Here is a 20694-nt window from a genome sequence, read left to right as displayed (position 1 = left end):
AAGGTTGAAAAAGCTATAATACTTTGAGCGGAGGCGGAAACATTTCCTTCTTCCTTCGGAGTGATCCCAAAGATTGCCGTAAGGGAATTAGGTTGTAGGTCCAAATCTATGACTTTGGATAACGTTCTAAAAACATTTCTCCAAAAATGACTTAATTTTATACAAGACCGAAGCATATCAGTTAAGGTAGCCACCTCAGTATTACATCTATCACAGGTGGGATTTATAATGGAAAAAAATGCGTTAGTTTATCTTTTGACATATGCGCCCTTTGTACTACTTTGAACTGAATCAAGGAGTGACGGGCGCAAATGGATGAATAGTTAACTAGATGATAAATTTTATTCCATTGATCATATCAAAGTGACTACCGAAGTTCCAGTTCCCAAGAACACTTAGCGTTATCATTACAGATCATTCGTAAGTTTATGAGCCGTTTATATATAATGGCTATCAATCGTTTTTGAGATGGTTTAAACCGAAAATTAACATCTAACGTATTTGGCAAATGAGCAAATGGATATTCGGTAATAAATCTCGTCGAAAATTCCTAACTTCTTGTAACTTGAAAATATCTGAAAAAAATGTGCGTTAGATATATCATAGTTATCCACTAGTTGTAAAAATGATATTAAACAATTCTCAAAAAACAAAGCTAAGAAGTTTTTATTCCTTTAGTTATTCATATTAAAAAGGCCTTATCTAGAATTGATGTTTTACAAAATTAGTTAAGATGGATATTATTTATAAAGATTTTTTGTTTCATCATCAACATTTATCTTATTCCATAAGTCAATCAAATGTTTTAATATAGGAGATCTTTTTTTCTTTTCCCGTATCCATTTAGATTCCCATTTATATATAAAATCTTCTGGTACGTTTTCTCCTATTTTATCTAGTTCTATTCTAATCCATGCCGGTTTATCGTTCTCGAAAAAACATGCAATAAATCTAAGTTGATTTGCTTTATAATAATTCTTAAAATTTGGAAGTTGTAATCCTCCTAGATCAAATTTCCATGTCAATTTTTCCAACGATATTTTTGACATCTTAACTTTCCAGAGAAATTTCCTCACATATTTGTTTAACTCTTGAAAAAACCTCTGGGGTAATTGTATTGGTAATGATTGAAATAAATATTGTAGTCTAGGGAATATATTCATTTTTATAGTATTTACTCTACCGACTAATGTTATTGGTAATGCCATCCATTTATCAAGATCCTCCTGAATTTTTTTTTCAAAAGTGGTGAATAATTTAATTTGAATAAGTTTTTTATGTCATTATCAACTCTTATACCTAAATATTTTACACCATTTGCCGGCCATCTAAATTGAGTTATTAATCGACATTGACTATAATCTCCTTTAGTAAGAGGCAAAATTTCACTTTTATCCCAATTTATTTTATAACCCGATATTTTCCCATATTCTTCTAATCTATAAGATAATTTGCGTAGTGAATGTAATGGATCTGTTAAATAAAGTAGAACATCATCAGCAAATAAGTTAATCTTGTATTCTTCCTGATTAACTCTGAAACCCTTAATATCTGGGTCCATTCTAATTAATTCAGCTAGTGGCTCTATTACCAACACAAACAAAGCAGGTGACAATGGACAACCTTACCTAGTTGATCTTGTTAACTGAAATGATTTTGAAATTTGACCATTTGTCGCTACTTTAGTTTTGGGATTAGTATTTAAGGTTTTAATCCATTTTATAAATGATGTTCCTAATCCATATTTTTCCAATACCTATTCCAATCCATATTTACCAATAAAAAATCCCATTCCAAACTACTAAATGCTTTTTCTGCATCTAAAGCAACTGCCACATTAGCAAAGAGATCTTTAATTCAAAATAGACTTATTCCTTTTACAATGGACAATTAAACTTTTATATAATTGGTTTGAAAAAGCGATTAGATATATAGGAGATTGTTTTGAAGGAGGTATATTAATGTCATTTGATCAATTAAAGAATAAATATAAAGTATCAAATAACACTTTATTTTGTTACTTTCAACTAAGGGTTTATTTAAGAGAAAAAATTAGGTCAAACAATGTTATTGCCAAAATCTAATGAAATAGAAATTTTAATTCAAAAAGGAAATATTAAAAAAATTATATTTTGTATGTATAATTTGATTCAAAAACAGGCAATTAAACAAGGAGTCCATAAGTCAAGACAAAAATGGGAAAGTGATTTGAATGTTAAAATTGAAGAAACAAACTGGTCAAGACTATGTCTTGATAGTATGACAAATACAATAAATGTTCGGTTAAGATTAGTGCAATATAATTTTCTACATCAATTATATATTACACCACAAAAAATAAATACATTAAATCCAAATTTATCTGATCAGTGTTTCCGATGTAACCAAGAAACTGGTACTTTTTTTACATTCTACATGGTCTTGTTCTAAAATTCAACCTTTTTGGACAAATTTAAGACTTCTACTGGAACAAATTACAGGAACACAATTTCCTCATAATCCAATATTACTCTTACTAGGTGATATTGAAGGGATAAAACCGAAACTCAAACTAAATAAATATCAGAAAGAATTCATAAAAATTGCACTGGCAGTAACCAAAAAAAGCTATTGCAGTTACTTGGAAATCGGATACATATTTAAGTATAGACTCTTGGAAGAAAGAAATCTATGGCTGTATTCCATTAGAAAAAAATACTTATAATTTAAGAGATAAATATGAAACATTTCTGAAAATTTGGAGCCCTTATTTACAAAAGACAGGACTAAATATATAGATGCTCTGAAGATGAAACAATTGATTATTTGGGGAAATAAATAAATATATGTATTAAAGTTACTACGAACTCCATGGAGCATGTGGAGATCTTCCAACAACCAGGCACTCTTTCTTTCTTTCTTTCTTTCTTTCTTTCTTTCTTTCTTTCTTTCTTTCTTTCTTTCTTTCTTTCTTTCTTTCTTTCTTTCTTTCTTTTCTTTCTTTTTTTTTCTCTTTCTTTCTCTTTTTTTTCTCTAGGGTAGTTAGGGGGGAGGGCTTAAGGGGAGGGGGAAGGGTTATATATATATTTTTTATACTTCACTCTGTAATTACTTAAAAATGAAATAAAAAGTTTTCAAAAAAAAGATGGCTATTACTGGAGAGAACAAAGTTATTCAAATCAAAAAATCTGCGAAACTGAAACCAAAATTTTAATGTATGTCTAACAATGGGACTAAAATCATGTCTAAAGTCAACTTCCAACAGATTTGTTTTGTCACATCGGCGGAGCACATTCACTTTTGACATTGAGAGCGGGAGATTAGCTCGGCAAGTGAAATGGGATACATTTTATTGAAGGGGGAGACAGGATCTTTTTTTTTTGGCTGTTCTAGTCATTTCGAGACATTTGAATGAAAGCACAGTGGACCGCGCCAAACTTCAAGCGTGAGAGGGTGGTTTGTCCGGTCCTCAATGGGAGATGTCCACGGGTTTCTGGCCGACTGGACAATTTATTGCTGGAATGTGTTGTTCTGTCAACTCTGCAAAATTTTCAGGTGGTGTATCTGCAATTACAATTACTTTCATGACGGTGTGAATATATTGATCTCGTACTGATCAAATAAATACCATAAATATTTATTATGCTAAATATCATCAACTACAACCAGCATTGAATTATTAACAGTTCAGAGAAAAGTATGTATTCTTCTATCAGGAACACTTATACACTTCCTTCATTTTACCTGCCAAAAGCCTTCCTTTCTTTAACAGAGATCCTTTGTGCGCTGCCAAAGATAAGAACTGACACTTATTTGGTGCTGATTGTTCATGTTATAAAAATGACTATTTCAAAGAAAAAGTTTTTCAATTTATCGCCAAAGCGCGTGTATGCCACTGACAACATGAATAATGTCTCTCCTTCTTCAGTTTATTCATCACCGACTATACTGTCACTAGATAGCAGAACATATTACTCATATCTTTATTTGTCAATGGCTGCTCCCTTGGAACAAATAAAAGGAAAATTAGAAACTGCAGAATCGATACCTCCAATGTGCAATCAATAAAGTCATTCACAGTACGCGGCACAGTAGGAGATAGATAGATAGATAGATAGATAGATAGATAGATAGATAGATAGATAGATAGATAGATAGATAGATAGATAGATAGATAGATAGATAGATAGATAGATAGATAGATAGATAGATAGATAGATAGATAGATAGATACTTTATTCATCCCCAAGGGGAAATTCAAAATTTTTCCAGTGTCCCATGGCTACCTGATGTCGACAGAGTGTACGTGCAACGTATCGTTATGGACTTGATTTTAACTGTGATGTAGTTCAGACGAGAGTGATGTGCGGTGAATGTACCAACGAGTTACCGAAACAGGCAGAGGAATATTAAACATTGAACTTTGGCTTTTGTTGTGATTTTCATACTGATATGAGGAGTGACCCGACGGTTAAGTGGAGATACTCACTCATATTTTTCAATAATCACATTGGAATGTATTTATAAATCGAAACATTTTTTCTAAATTTTCTTGTGTCTAAATAAAACTTGTTATTTATAGAAAACATAGAAACATAGAAAACCTACAGCACAATACAGGCTCCTCGGCCCTGAAATTGTGCCGAATAAGTCCCGACCTTATAACTTTCTAGGCTCACCCATAGCCCTCGATTTTTTAAGTGCCATGTACCTATCCAAAAGTCTCTTAAAAGACCCTATTGTAACTGCCTCCACCACCGTTTCTGGCAGTCTATTCCACGCACACACTACTCTCTGAGTAAACGTTTTGACCCTAACGTCTCCTCTGCACCTATTCCCCAGCACCTTAAACCTGTGTCTTCTTTTCAACCCTGGAAAAAAAAAGCCTCTGACTATCCACACGATCAATGCATCTCAGCATCTTGTACATCGATATCACTTGTGCCTATATAACCAACAGACAGAGAAATGGGTAACAACACAATCGGTCGATAGAGGCACATGAGTTATTTGAATTTGACGCCCTCTTCTCACAAACCTTGAATTCAGATTACTGCCTATCCCGTTTCCCTCCTTGCCCTTCCACTGTAAACATATACATTGGGAATTCTCTGTGATTTCGAAGCGCTGGCAGAACGTCCTATGCAGCTTTACACGTAATTACCCTGATCAAACGATCCTGCTCGATGAACAGCGCGGACTGTAGGTCACCGATCAGAGATCAGGTCTGCAAAATATTCAGCTGTCCAACACGGACAAAGTGATAGGGTTTGGCACCGTGATTCCGTAACGGTGCTAAAGTCGCAGGTTCTGCATTTACTTTATTGACCATCGAATACAAGAGGATAGGAAACAGAAACACTCAGCCACTCATCCGCCTGATTTTACAAATTTATTGAATTATGTTTCTGTTTCAAAGGCAGACTGGGTTTAATCTAACACTAGAAACCATGGATATTTGATTGCTATTTTTTGCATGCCGTTATTAAATATGTACATGGAGATATATAGCATGAAAATGGAGCATTAAGTTCATGACAAACAGGATGCTCATCAAAACTCAATCTATTTGCCATCGTTCGGTGCATAGGCTTGCAAACGTTTCCAAAGCATGCATCTTTTCAACTGCCTTTAAATTATGTTGCTGTACCTAACTACAACCTCCTTAACTGTTTATTGCCCATATATGCCAAATTTATTGAATATTACACAAATTTGGGAAAGAAAGACTGAGTGCATACACCTTTTCGATACTGCTCGTTGTCTTTGTCACATCGATAAATTGACACCGTTCTGCTCAGCTCCAAAGAATAATGTTCTTGCTGTCCAACTTCTCTCACATTGGAATTCCTTATCTCCCAGTAACATGTTGATAGATCACTCCTGCACTGGGTTCAGTGTAATAGAGTTTGTTCTGTAGCTGGCTGGCTAAGAGTGAACAGGCTAGTTCAAATGCAGCCTTACGTGATGTTGCACTACAGCTTTTAGGGAACAATAGGCTCCCAATCCCTCGGTTCTATAGCAACCCCCAGGTCCAAGTCATTTATAGTGGATATTCTACCTTGATCGACTTTCCAAAATGAAGCATCTCTAACTGATCCGAATCAAGCTCCCTTTCACACACATCGGCCAACTCACTCAGCCGATCAAAATTCCACTGGAAAATCTCGATAGCACACTTCACTGCCCATTATACCAGCTATAATGGTAACATCTGTAAAATGTAGAACTGTGTTTTTGTATATTGTATATTGTCTTCCCAACCGTTGATGTAGAAAGCAAAAAACAATAAAACCAGCAGAAATACCTCAGGAACATCCTTAGTCAGGACCTATAATACGAAAACCATCCTTCCTCTACTGCATTCTGCTTTGTACCTTGAAGCCAATTATATATTAATTTAGACAATTGATCCTATATTGCATGCCAGCTAACTATTCATGGCAGCCTGCCATATAAAAGGCCTCCAGATATCGAACACGCCTACCGCTCTGCCCTCACTGAATGGCAGAATGCGATGCCCGAACTTTTGCATGCCGCTATTAATGCCATTTAGCGATGAATGCACATTTAATATTACAAATTTAGGATGAAATGTCAGCTGTCAGCGATAATGCAGACCAACTCTATGAGTTTATCCCCAGGGCAGTATTTGGATTTAGGGAGTATCAATCTGCTGCCAATCAAAGTATACCGAAGGATACAGATTGTATAGGAAGGACAGGCAGGAAGGCAGAGTAGATAGCGCTACTCTTTTGGTAGAAATTAAATCATATTATTGGAAAGAGGTATTATAGGTGCCTGTGTATACCAGTGTCGAAGTGTTTTTAGCTGGTTTAGTCAGGGCGGCATAAGCATTGGTAAGTTCCTTCTTCTTCGGGTTTATTTTCTAATGGTCCGCTATCATTGGGGACCAGTTAGTGTGGTAAAAATGGATTCGGGGCAGTTTTTTGTTTTATGTGTGAGACGCCGGAACTCTTGGAAAAGCTCACCCTCATGGAAACCCCATTTGTACCAGGTGTATCGAGTTGCGGTTCCTTAGCGAACGTGTTAAAGAACTGGAACTGCCGTTAGATGTCCTCCAGTTCAGTTGGAGGGCGCTTTAAGCAAAAGGTTGGAGCTACAGACAATCACTGAACCCTCCGTTTCAGGAGGCCGGTAACTGTGAGTGTCAGATTAAACAAGGGAAATGGCCAGCCAGTGCAGCGTTCCCGTGTACCGTTCCTCTCAATAATGTATGTCACTTTGGATACTGTTGTGGGGTTGTCATATTGCGGGTTGGGAGAGCAGCAGTGACCATGTCTCTGGCGCTGAGTCTGGTACTCTCACTTATAATAGAGCAGAGGTGAAGAGGACTGCAGTGGTGTTAAGAGATTCCATGGTTAGGGGAGCAGAGACGTGATTCTGTGGGAGCGATACAGACACCCGGACAGGATGGTGCCTCCCAAGTGCCAGAGTCATGTATGCATCCGATCGGGACCACGACATTATAAAGTGAGAGAGTGAGAAGCGAGATGCCTTCACACATAATGGCACCAATGACATAGCTACGAAAGCGATGAGGTCCTCACGATCTATTTCAGGGAGCGAGGTGGAACGCTGCAAAGCAAGATCACCAGTTTAGTGATCTCTGAGTTGTTGTACGTGCAATCCACCAGTAAAGGAAAGACTAGGATGATTTGGTAGAGAACTGAGTGGGTGAGAAACTGGTGCAGTGGGAAGGTGCTCAGATTTCTGGATCATTTGGTGTGATGGTCCGGTCCGTGAAATCCGCATTCCGGTTCATGGTCCAGTACTGTTGCTTATTCCAGGTTTTCCAGGTATCCCCTGCTTCTGAGGCACCTGATTCTTGTTTGGCCTGGCTTCATGAACAGCTCCAGGATTAAGCCTCAGGCTGCTTGATTGCTCCTGTTCTAACCCCCTGTCTATATCTCTTTCCTTCATCCTCCACCTGGAACCTAGCCTAGCCTAATTTTGCCTTGTCTATCCTTGCTTCGCCTCGCCTCGCCTGGAGCCTTGCCGTGCCTCGCCTCGCCTGGAGCCTTACCTCGCCTCGCCTTGCCCCTGCCTGAAGCCTTGCCTCCTGTTGCCTGTGGCTGCAGCCTCGCTCTGTTTGGAACTGGCTGTCTGTGTCCAGGCCTTCGCTGGTTAGGTCCGGCCGTTTTGCCGCTTCCTGGCATTGGGAACTGTCTCGTCGTGTTCAGCGTTCTGTGTTATGAGTTTCCTGCCCGACGTCCTGTACCCAAGGAGGGCTCCCAGCTCTGTGTTCTGTGTGATGAGTCCGGGCCCTACGTCCTGTACCCAAAGAGGGGTCCCGGCTCTGTGTTCTGTGTTCCTGTCCCTCCCTCGACGCAGACTCAGCGTTCCTGTTCTTCCTCGACCAAGTCAAGGCTTTGGGGTCTCGTCCAGTCCTAGTCACGTCCAAGGTCCTTGTCCTGTCCAAGCCACGGCTTAGTGTTCTCGTCTTGTCATGTGCCTCGCTCAGCCCAGGAGTACCTTGCCCAGCCCGGTGCTGGGGTTCCCTTGTTATGTCCAGGGGTGTCAAGTCCAGTCCTCTGCCTCTCCTCGTCCTGTAGCCACGTCTTGTCCTCGCCGTTACAGCTGTTGTGCTAGGCTGCTTATTCCATCCAGTGTTATTTTCCAATCAGTACTGGCCATCTCCTCTCTCATGCCTCTGTAGAGCCCTTTACCACACAGTAATTGTGATGCATCCCACAGTAGCTCCTTTTTCACAGGTTACAAGTTGAATTCGATCATATTGTATTCATTTTCTCCAAAGCATTCTATTATCACGCTCTCTAATCAATTACGGTTCATTCCACTAATCCCCAAGTGGGCTCAACCACGAACTGCTCTATACCCCATCTAGTAATTCTGAAAAATCTCTGTCTTGGAATCCAGCACTAACATGATTTTCCCAGTCCTACTGCATATTTACCTTCCTCATTTCGATTGTTACATTGTCATTTTGGCGTACATTTTCAATCTTTGTTGTAATTTGCAAACTGCATCCTTACTGTTGTTGGCTATCTGTATATACGGTACCACACATCATGGTCTTTTACCCTTAGATTGCGTTAGCTCCCTCCACACTGATGCAAGTTCTCTCGTAACTATATCACCTCTGTCTAATGATTTGGTTTGATTTTAACAGATTGAGCAACCCCGCCCTTTCTATCTACTTGCCTGGCTTTTTACTACAATGTGTATCATTGACATTACGCTCTAATCTATAACCTTCTTTGAGACAATGATTCAGTGATTCTGACAACATCATATACACCTATGACAATATTTAACTGTGCTAGAAGTTACTCTACTATATCAATTATATTACGCACATTCAAATATAATGTCTTCTGTCTTGTTTTCAGCCATTTCAATTTTTCCGGCCTTTTACGTTGTAACTGCTAGTCTTGACTGCAATTTTGTCCTGTCAGCCTTTCCTTGCTATGAGTCTCACTATACACTGCCTCTATTTGTAAATCAACTATTGCATTTTCAGCACTATGATACCGGTTCCCTGATCCCTGAGAAATAAATTTAATACCACCCGAAAAACTCCAGCCAACCTGACCGCAAGCACATTAGACCCCTTGGGTTTGGGTGTAATTGGTCCCTTTTGTACAGCTTGTACCCTCTGCAGAGTCTCTCCAGAACCTCATTCTAATCGTTAATGACAATCAGCAAAACGGCAACAGATCGCTCCTGTGTTAGAGGACCCCAGCGACAATTAGCACTCTTCAAAGATTGTCTGACTGGCTTTAATATTCGAATAATCAGGACCTGTATAATACACCAGATGCTCATACGGCCATCCTCCATCAGTTCTCTTAGCTGCACGTGACCCTAACCGGGGTGCGGGGGGGGGGGGTGGTGTTCTGGGCCTAATGGGCTCAGGGAGTGGGTGGGGCCTAATCATTCTCAAGTGTGACCTGTAGGTTAGCTGAGGAAAGGAGATTCTTACATCTCCTTTATTTAGTCTATCTGCAAAAAAATATTTCCGGACATTGTTCAATCGATATGTAGATAAAGAATGTACAGTTTGAAAGGAGGTGCAGCTTGTGTTCAATGGTGCAGATAATGGAACACCCCTGGGAACCTAAAAATATCGAGTCTACACAACCTCGGGCTGTATACAGATATTTTTTGGTTCCTGAATGCGATTCTGTCAATAATGTATTAAATATAATTGATAATATATACAGTATGCCTGTAAACACACGTTTAACATATTTAAAAACTCAAAAATATCGTGAAGAATGCTGTAAATTAATGTTCAGTTTCGTGTTGTTTTAACCAGGCTGTGTACAACAACAACAAAGAGAATTACTGCACATCACATATCAGTTTAATTACAGTCAGAAATAGATGTAGTTAACCTGCTGTAGTTCAGCACATGTAGAAATGAAGAATACGCCAGATTTTGGTATAAAATTAAAAGAAAACGTATCATTGATAAATACTTTGAAATAATTTGGAATTTTTGCTGCAATAGGAATACAGATGCAAAGAAATAATTCCGTGTAAGTAGGGACAAAAAGAGAAATATTGCACATCACAAATCTGACTAGTGGCACCAGAAATAAATTTAGTTAACCCGTTGTAGTTCAGCACATGCCGAAATGAGAAATACGCCACATGTTGGGATAAAATGAAAATAAACAATGTTAATGATAAAGATTCAGCAATAATTTGGAATTTCTCCTCCAACAGGACTAAACATTCCACGGAAGGGTTCGCTGTAGTTGAGGACGGATGTGAAAACTAGCCTTGATGAATCTGCCTGAAGTCTTCGCTAATCTCACTCAGACTCACCACTCTGATCTCTTGGGGAGCCGCTTCCTGCATTGGAACGGCAACAGCGGATAAGCAGCAGATGATGAACGTCATACTGGAACGTCGGAATGATTACGGGCTCCTGCATTCAATAAACAGAATGGTTTGCAGTTTCAAAACACATCACTGCTCACTTTGATATTGTCACTAAGCTGCGGGGATGATCTTACTGCTAGCCACGCTGCTAACGTCATTAGTATTACACGCCCATCATTGACCATGCTGATAGTATTCTCTCTCATAAAACTTCCACATTCGAAGCTAATGACGCTCTGTTTCAGAACCGTTGAGGAATCATACATGATCTATGACTAGTTTACTTCTTTCCTTACACAGGATTTTTTATGGAAATATATATATTTATTATTTAAGGACGATTTTATTCTAGTTTAAAGTTCGGTAATTCCACCTAAATGTTGTGAGATCTTTTTATTATCTATCTATCTATCTATCTATCTATCTATCTATCTATCTATCTATCTATCTATCTATCTATCTATCTATCTATCTATCTATCTATCTATCTATCTATCTATCTATCTATCTATCTATCTATCTATCTATCTATCTATCTATCTATCTATCTATCTATCTATCTGTTTGTTTGTTTGTTTGTTTGTTGCGAATTCCAGGCATGTAACAACAGCGCCTGATTGCACATTGCTTCTTCAGCTACTGGTAAACCAAGTGTTAACTCCTTCCGTAGTTCCATGGAAAATAATACGCGTCAATTCAAGGTAAACTGCTGACGTCACCGGAAGATATCTCTCTCTTATTAATAAGGCTCCCTTTCATTGACGACGCGCAAGATGGCGCCCGCTGCAGTCGCAAGAGTTGATGCTTGAGATAGTGTGTTGATCTTCATCTCAAACTTTTAATAATATGTCACAATCCCGGTCAAGTGTCGCTCAATATTCGATCGTTTACCACTTTTGAAGTTTTCTTTGGCTTTGGAAGACATACTTTTTTATTGTCGCATGGTGAATGATAACACGTGCTCTGGAAAGTTTTAATGCTTTCAAAGAAGCCCAAGGTCAAAGAAAGAAAGGGAAAATTGGCTGAAAGTAAAATAAGGTGCAGTCTTTCACTGAAGATATGGAGTTTGGAGTGCCTTTGGAATAGTCTAGTGCTGCAGCGTCGGAACGGGAGCACAGTTATTCCCAGCTTCAAAATCCGGAGGACGAGCCCAGGGTGGAGCCGTTACCTGAGTCAGATCTCGACACTCCGGTGAAGCCTGTTGTGAAAAAGAAAGAAAGCAGAGGTCGCTTGATAAACTATAGCGCATTTAATAAATGATAGGTCCTCTGATCTGGCGTTGAGAATTGCCGACAATAAAAATAACATCGATGACATTATGAAATCCCTCGACATTATTTTTGAAGAGGTAAATACCCTGAAGTCTGATGTTATGCAGATTAAATTGACTTGCACGGACCACAAAAAGAGAGTTGAATCTTTGGAGTTGAAGCTGAATGAGGCCGAGCGCTATCAAAGAAGTTTGAACCTGAAAATCCATGGCATTCCAGAGCAAACGGATGAAAATATTGAAAATAAAGTAACTCAAATATGCCAAGCAGCAGCTCCGGAGGCCAAAGCGGAGATTCTACTACACGTGGAAGTTGTACATCGTCTCGGTTGGATAAGAGGGTATAAGAAGCCTCTGGTGACCATTATTCGATCTTCAAACAGAACCACGAGAGATCTGGTGTGGAAACAAGCCAGAACAAAATGAACACTTGCTTTTGTAGAGCCTGAGGATCGCTGCGAAGCTGATTGCAGCTGATAAGTTGGCCCAACAGAAGCTGTGGCCGCTGGTGGAGACTGCTAGAAAAAAATGGGAAGCGTGGTTTCTCTGCTGGGACCCGAGATTTCATTGATGGAAAAGCGATACGAGAAGAACAGTAAGATGTTGGTGTGGCAACTGGTCTACTACCTCTACTAATATTCGAGTCTGGCCTTCTTTATAAAGGACTGGTATAGTTATTTTTAACTTTTATTATTAGAGATGTAGAATTCTTTTTGTGTGTATATATAGTCTCTCATAAGACTGTCCTTTTCACATTTTTCTCTTCATGCCAGGGGTCTTAGACACACTGTTAAACGTAAGGATTTATTCTGGTATTTAAAGCAGCATAAACAAGTGGATTTCTTTTTAATCCAAGAGTCACACTCTGTGACTGAAGACATTAAACTATGGAACTCCCAGTAGGGGAACGATGTTTGGTTTTCACATGGTTCTGAACATTCTGCAGGCGTTCTTATTCTGATGTCCAACTTTAAAGGAGATGTTTTGCACTCTGAGGCGGATACGAATGGACATTGTTTGGTTCTTATTGTTCAATATTGTGGTAAAGTGTTTCTTATTGCTAATGTTCATGGTTATAATATTTGAAATAATGTTGGTAGATTACTTGAGATTTTGGAGAAAAAACGTTTTGAATATTGGCTCTCTAAATTTCCTGATCTATTTATTTTTATGGGAGGAGACTTTAATATGGAATTACATGAAAATATTGTTCGGTTGCCACCAAGGCAACACTCTACTTATACTAACTTTTCTACCGTTATTCAGAAGTTTAATATCATAGATATTTGGAGAGAGCATTTTCCTTGAGTTAGAAATTTTATTTGGACTAATGAATTTATTACATGCATTTCTAGGCTGGATTACTGGTTACTAACCGATACCTTAAGAAATAATAATGTCACTTTTAACATTTTCCCCTCACCTTTAACAGGTCTAAAGCTATCTATATACAAATTGCATTATCATCAGCTGAATCCAATTTCAGATATTATTGTAAATTAAGTAATTCCATCTTGGGGCGTGAAGTGGTCTCTTTGCACATGAAAATGCTGGCAACCTACTTTTTACATAAAGTGATGGTAGAGAATAAATTCTCTACAAATTGGGAACTTTTTAAATTTTAATCTGCCAAATTCTTTAGGAAATACAGTAGAGATTTAGTAAAGAAAAGAAAATTTGAAGAACAATCATTGATCTCAAAGATTGCAAATTTAAGTGAATTGTTTCCAGATAGAACTAGAACTTGCGGGTGTGAATTGGGATGATGTTTTTGCAGGGAAATGTACTCTGGACATGTGGTCGATGTTTAGGGATATCTTACAGGATGTTAGGGATAAATTTGTCCCGGTGAGGAAGATAATGAATGGTAGATTGAAGGAACCATGGGTGACAAGTGAAGTGGAAAATCTAGCCAGGTAGAAGAAGGCAACATACATGAGGTTTAGGAAGCTAGGATCAGATGGTACTATTCAGGAATATAGGGTAGCAAGAAAGGAGCTTAAGAAGGGTCTGAGAAGAGCAAGAAGGGGCCATGAGAAGGCCTTGGCGAGTAGGGTAAAGGAAAACTCCAATGCATTTTTCAATTATGTGAAGAACAAAAGGATGACAGGAGTAAAGGTAGGGCCGATTAGAGATAAAAGTGAGTAGATGTGCCTGGAGGCTGTGGAAGTGAACGAGGTCCTCAATGAATATTTCTCTTCAGTATTCACCAATGAAAGGGAACTTGATGATGGTGAGGACAATATGAGTGAGGTTGATGTTCTGGAGCATGTTGATATTAAGGGAGAAGAGATGTTGGAGTTGTTAAAATACATTAGGACGGATAAGTCCCCGGGGCCTGACGGAGTTTTCCCCAGGCTGCTCCACGAGGCGAGGGAAGAGATTGCTGAGCCTTTGGCTAGGATCTTTATGTCCTCATTGTCCACAGGAATGGTACCGGAGGATTGGAGGGAGGCGAATGATGTCCCTTGACAAAAAAGGTAGTAGGGATAGTCCGGGTAATTATAGACCAGTGAGCCTTACGTCTGTGGTGGGAAAGCTGTTGGAAAAAATTCTTAGAGGTAGGATCTATGGGCATTTAGAAAATCATGGTCTGATCAGAGACAGTCAGCATGGCTTTGTGAAGGGCAGATCATACCGAACAAGGCTGATAAAGTTCTTTGATGAGGTGACCAGGCATATAGATGAGGATCGTGCAGTGGATGTGATCTACATGGATTTTAGAAAGGCATTTGACAAGGTTCCACATGGCAGGATTATTCGGAAAGTCAGAAGGCATGGGATCCAGGGATGTTTGGCCAGGTGGATTCAGAATTGGCTTGCCTGCAGAAGGCAGAGGGTTGTGGTGGAGGGAGTACATTCAGATTGGAGGGTTGTGACTAGTGGTGTCCTACAAGGATCTGTTCTGGGACCTCTACTTTCCGTGATATTTATTAACGACCTGGATGTTGGTGTAGAAGGCTGGGTTGGCAAGTTTGCAGACGACACAAAGATTGGTGGTGTTGTGGATAGTGTAGAGGATTGTCGAAGATTGCAGAGTGACATTGATGGGATGCAGAAGTGGGGTCAACAGTGGCAGATGGAGTTCCACCCGGAGAAGTGTGAGGTGGTACACTTTGGAAGGACAAACTCCAAGGCACAGTACAAAGTAAGTGGCAGGATACTTGGTAGTGTGGAGGAGCAGAGGGGTCTGTGGGTACATGTCCACGGATCCCTGAAATTTGCCTCACAGGTAGATCGGGAACTTTCTTTTCTTTTTTTTCTTTTTCAATCTTTTTATTGATTTTCATATATACACAAAAAAATAACATAATAATAAGTAAATTATGAATACAATAGACTTGAAATCACATTGATAATAAGATAACAATATCCCACTAAACATCAACAGAAGAAAATACCTTAATCAATCAAGTCCATATGATTATATGAAAAAAAAAACAAAAATAACTATTAAAAAAGAAAAAAAATTGAAAATATGTGAAAAAAGTATATATTAAAAAAAATAAAACACTAAACTAAACTAACATGGGCAATAATAACAGTTTACAAGTATATGATAGTGTCAAAGAACTCCGGAACTCCATACCTGAACATGAATAAGCAGAAAGAAGGTCTGGAAAAGGCCAAATTAATTCATATGAAAATGTCGAATAAACGGTCTCCAAGTTTCTTCAAATTTAATTGATGAGTCAAAAATAGTGCTTCTAATTTTTTCCAAACTCAGATAAGAAATAGTTTGAGAAAGCCATTGAAATGTGGTAGGAGGATTTACTTCTTTCCAATTTTGTAATATAGACCTTCTGGCCATTAATGTTACAAAAGCAATCATTCGTCTGATTGAAGGGGAAAACTGATTACCATCTTCATTTGGTATGCCAAAAATTGCAGTAATAAAATGAGGTTGTAAATCTATATTCCAAATTGAGGAAATAGTAGTAAATATGTCCTTCCAGTAATTATGTAAAGTGGGACATGACCAGAACATATGGGTCAATGAGGCCACTTCTGAATGACATCTGTCACATTGAGGGTTAATATGAGAATAGAATCGAGCAAGTTTATCTTTAGACATATGAGCTCTATGTACAATTTTAAATTGTATTAAAGCATGTTTAGCACATATAGAAGAAGAATTAACCATTTGCAAAATTTTTCCCATTTATCTGTTGATATGTTATATCGAAGTTCTTTTTCCCATTCTTGTTTAATTCTAACTGATATTTCTGGTTGCATCTTCATAATCATATTATAAATAAAAGCTACTAATCCCTTCTGACAAGGATTTAAGGTAAAAATCAAATCTGTAATGTCCACCAAAGTTGAATTAGGAAAAGATGGTAAAACTTTATGTAAGAAATTTCTAATTTGTAAATATCTGAAAAAATTAGATTTAGGTAATTCAAATTTGTTGGAAAGTTGATCAAATGACATCAAAGTATCTTCAAAAAAGAGATCACGAAAACATTTTATACCTTTCCTTTTCCATATGTTAAAAGCTTGATCTATCCAAGAGGGTTTGAAAAAGAAATTAAGTAAGATAGGGCTATCAAGAACAAAGTTTTTCAAAGTAAAAAACTTACGAAATTGAAACCAAATTCGTAATGTATGTTTAATAACAGGATTAGATATTAGTTTATTAAATTTAACTAAATCCGCAGGAAAACAAGAACCAAGAACAGAGAATAGGGAATATCCCTTTACCTCATTACATTCCAAATTTACCCACTGTGGGCACAGTGGTGAATCCAAATCTAGTTTCCAATACAATAAATTACGAATATTATTTGCCCAATAATAAAATCTAAAATTGGGTAAAGCTAAACCACCATCTTTTTTTGATTTTTGTAATTGCTTTTTACTTAATCTAGGGTTTTTATTTTGCCACACAAATGAGGAAATTTTTGAATCAATGTTATCAAAAAAAGATTTAGGAATAAAAACTGGTAGGGCTTGAAATAAGTATAAAAATTTCGGTAAAATCATCATTTTAATAGCATTAATCCGACCAATTAATGATAAAAACAAAGGAGACCATCTTGTAGTAAGTTGATGAATTTGATGAAGCATAGGTAAAAAATTCAGTCTAAATAAATCTTTATATTTCTTGGTAATTTTTATACCTAAATAGGTAAAGTTATCAGTAACAACTTTAAATGGTATCCTATCACTCAATAAAGTTTGTGCATTTAAAGGAAATAATTCACTCTTATCTAAATTTAGTTTATAACCAGAAAAAGTACCAAATTGAACCAACAAGGATAAAATAGCAGGAATAGACCTATCAGGGTCAGAAATATATAACAGCAAATCATCAGCATAAAGAGATAATTTGTATAACTTCTCATTACGGGTAATACCAAAAATATTAGGAGATTCACGAATAGCAATAGCTAAAGGTTCTAATGCAATATTAAATAATAAAGGACTTAAGGGACAGCCTTGTCTCGTACCACGAGATAATTGAAAAAAAGAGGATCTATAGTTATTTGTAAAAACAGAAGCAACAGGTTTATGATATATTAATTTAATCCATGACATAAAGTTAGGACTAAAATTAAAATTTCTCAATGTATTAAATAAATATATCCATTCAACTCTATCAAAAGCTTTTTCAGCATCTAATGAGATAACACATTCTGGGATTGTGGGTGGTGAAGTATGAATTATATTAATCAATTTTCTAACATTAAAAAAGGAATACCGATTCCTCATAAAACCAGTTTGATCTTCTGAAATAATCTGAGATAGTACTTTTTCTAATCTAATAGCTAAAATTTTTGTAAGAATCTTAGAATCTACATTTAATAGTGATATACGGCGATAAGATGTACATAAAGTAGGATCTTTATCTTTTTTAAGAATTAGAGAAATATTAGCTTCATAAAAAGATTGAGGTAATCTCTTCTTAGCAAACGCATCATTAAAAATTTCACATAACCAAGGAGAAAGCAAAGAAGAAAAAGTTTTAAAAAATTCTACTATATAACCATCAGGACCAGGAGCTTTCCCTGAATTCATTGATGAGATAGCCTCTCCTATTTCCACCATAGAAATAGGAGCATCTAACAGGCTATGGTCTTCATCAGTCAGTTTAGGAATATTCAAATTGTTAAAAAAATTATCTATCATGGACTGGTCACCATCAAATTCTGAATGATATAAAGATTTATAAAAATCTTGAAAGGTATTATTAATTTCTTTATGATCAGTAGTTAAATTACCGTCTGGTTTGCGAATTTTAATAATTTGTCGCTTAGTCGAGATAGCCTTTAATTGATTAGCTAACAGTTTACCAGTACGGTCACTATGAACATAAAATTGAGCCCTGGTCCTAATTAATTGATTTTCAATTGAAGAAGATAATAGTAAACTATGTTCCATTTGAAGCTCACCTCTCTTCTTATAAAGTTCTTTGGTAGGAGTCACGGAATAAATCTTATCAATTTCCTTGATTTTATCCACCAATAAAGCAATATCTAAATATCTTTGTTTTCTTTTACCAGCAGAATATGAGATAATTTGACCACGAATAAAAGCCTTAAAAGAGTCCCAAAGTATTCCTCTGTCGATTTCTTCAGTACAGTTTGTAGAGAAGAACAAGTCAATTTGCTGTTTTATATAAGTAATAAATTCTGGGTCTTGAAGCAAAGTAGCGTTAAGCCTCCAAGATCTGATATTATTGGAATAGTCCGAAATCTTAATAGATAACTTCAAAGGTGCATGATCCGAAATAGTAATAGAATCATATTTACAATCAATAACATCCGTTAATAACCGATGATCAATAAGAAAATAGTCAATTCTAGAATAGCTATGATATACATGTGAAAAAAATGAAAATTCTTTATCTTTAGGGTTCAAAAACCGCCATATTTCTGTAATTCCCGAGTCAACCATAAATAAATTAATAAGTAGGGCTGATCTATTCGGAAGAGTACGAATAGGTTTAGATCTATCCATCGAAGGATTCAAACAACAATTAAAATCTCCACCCATTATCAACATATATTCATTAAGATTAGGAAGAGAGGTAAATAAACGTTTAAAAAATTCAGGGCAGTCAAAGTTTGGAGCATAAATATTAACTAGAACAACTTTCCGATGGAAAAGTAAGCCAGTTATCAACAAAAATCTATCCTGTGGGTCAGAGATAATTTCATGATGTGTAAACGATATTGAGGGATCTATAAAAATAGACACACTCCTAATTTTAGCGGTACAATTCGAATGAAATTGTTGACCCTTCCAGAACCTAAAAAAACGTTGATTATCCTCCCTCCTGTTATGGGTCTCCTGTGCAAAGATAATATTAGCATTCAGTCTATGGAATACTTTAAATATTTTTTTACGTTTAATCGGATGATTTAAACCATTAGTATTCCAGGAGATAAAGTTAACAGATTTATCCATCATACCAATATTAATTGTGTGTATCATAAAAGTTTAGAAAGACACATAACCCACAATTCAGGAAGGAGGAAAACTGATTCAGGAGCAACCGGAGAACATGACACCTCAACAATATTAATAGTTTAAAGTCGGCCCATAAACTAAAAGCAAAAAAATAAAAAGCAAAAGCGTGAAAAAAGATCCCTACCCCCTCCCCCCACCCTTCGAAAAAAAGCCAAGCGGCAGGCGCATAATCTAATACTAATATTACCCCCATTTCAAGATGGCAGCTCTATAAAAAAGATTAAAAGAAAACTATATAACACCCAAATTAAGATATAGAGTTGCAAAATATATATATATATATATATATCAATCAGAATAAAATAAAACTAATATAATACAACAATCATTAATAAAAAAAGTATAAACGTCAAAATTTAAAAGTGTAATATACCTTTAAAAAAAAATCCCATGTTCAAATACAAGATGACGTTTCAAAAGCAAAGACTTATGGGAAGAAGAAACGCCATTTTGAAAAAGCCATATTACTAAATACAAATGTGAGTTCAGCAATCTGTTAAAAGACAAAATAATATTTAAAAAAAGGGATATAATAAACAGTACAATATATATATATATAAAAAAAAACCAAAAATCCAAAACATTCGTCCCATATCTGAGTACAGGCAAACAGATAAATGCTTGTAAAAAACAGAATCTTACGGGAAAAAGAAACGACATCTTAAAAAAAAGGTAAATCATTATTGCAAAATATAAACGTATATAACCAAAACAGAAAGAAAAAAAAGGATATTATCAAAATTAAAAAGAACATCTATAAACAATGATGCTAGTAAAAAAACGGACCCATAGATCAAAAAATAAAAAGTTATAACCCAGCTTCATAGGTTAAAACTTAAAATAGAAAGATATCCTCTCTCCGAAAAATCTTCCACATAACACATAGTTCAAGTTGCAGTAGAAGATCGAAATTCTTCAGCAAATTTCTTCGCTTCTTCCGGAGTGTTGAAAAATCGTTGACTGTTGTCGTCCAGCACAATTCTAAGCTTCGCTGGATACATTAAAGCTTGTCTAAGTCCAATCGAGTGAATCTCTGCCATCACTGGTTTAAAAGCGATTCTGGCTCTCATAACCTCATAAGAATAATCCTCAAC

This window comes from Hypanus sabinus, chromosome 10 (genome assembly GCF_030144855.1).
Source record: "Hypanus sabinus isolate sHypSab1 chromosome 10, sHypSab1.hap1, whole genome shotgun sequence".
NCBI classification, from domain to species: Eukaryota; Metazoa; Chordata; class Chondrichthyes; order Myliobatiformes; family Dasyatidae; genus Hypanus; species Hypanus sabinus.
Note: the sequence above shows the minus strand (reverse complement) of the source record.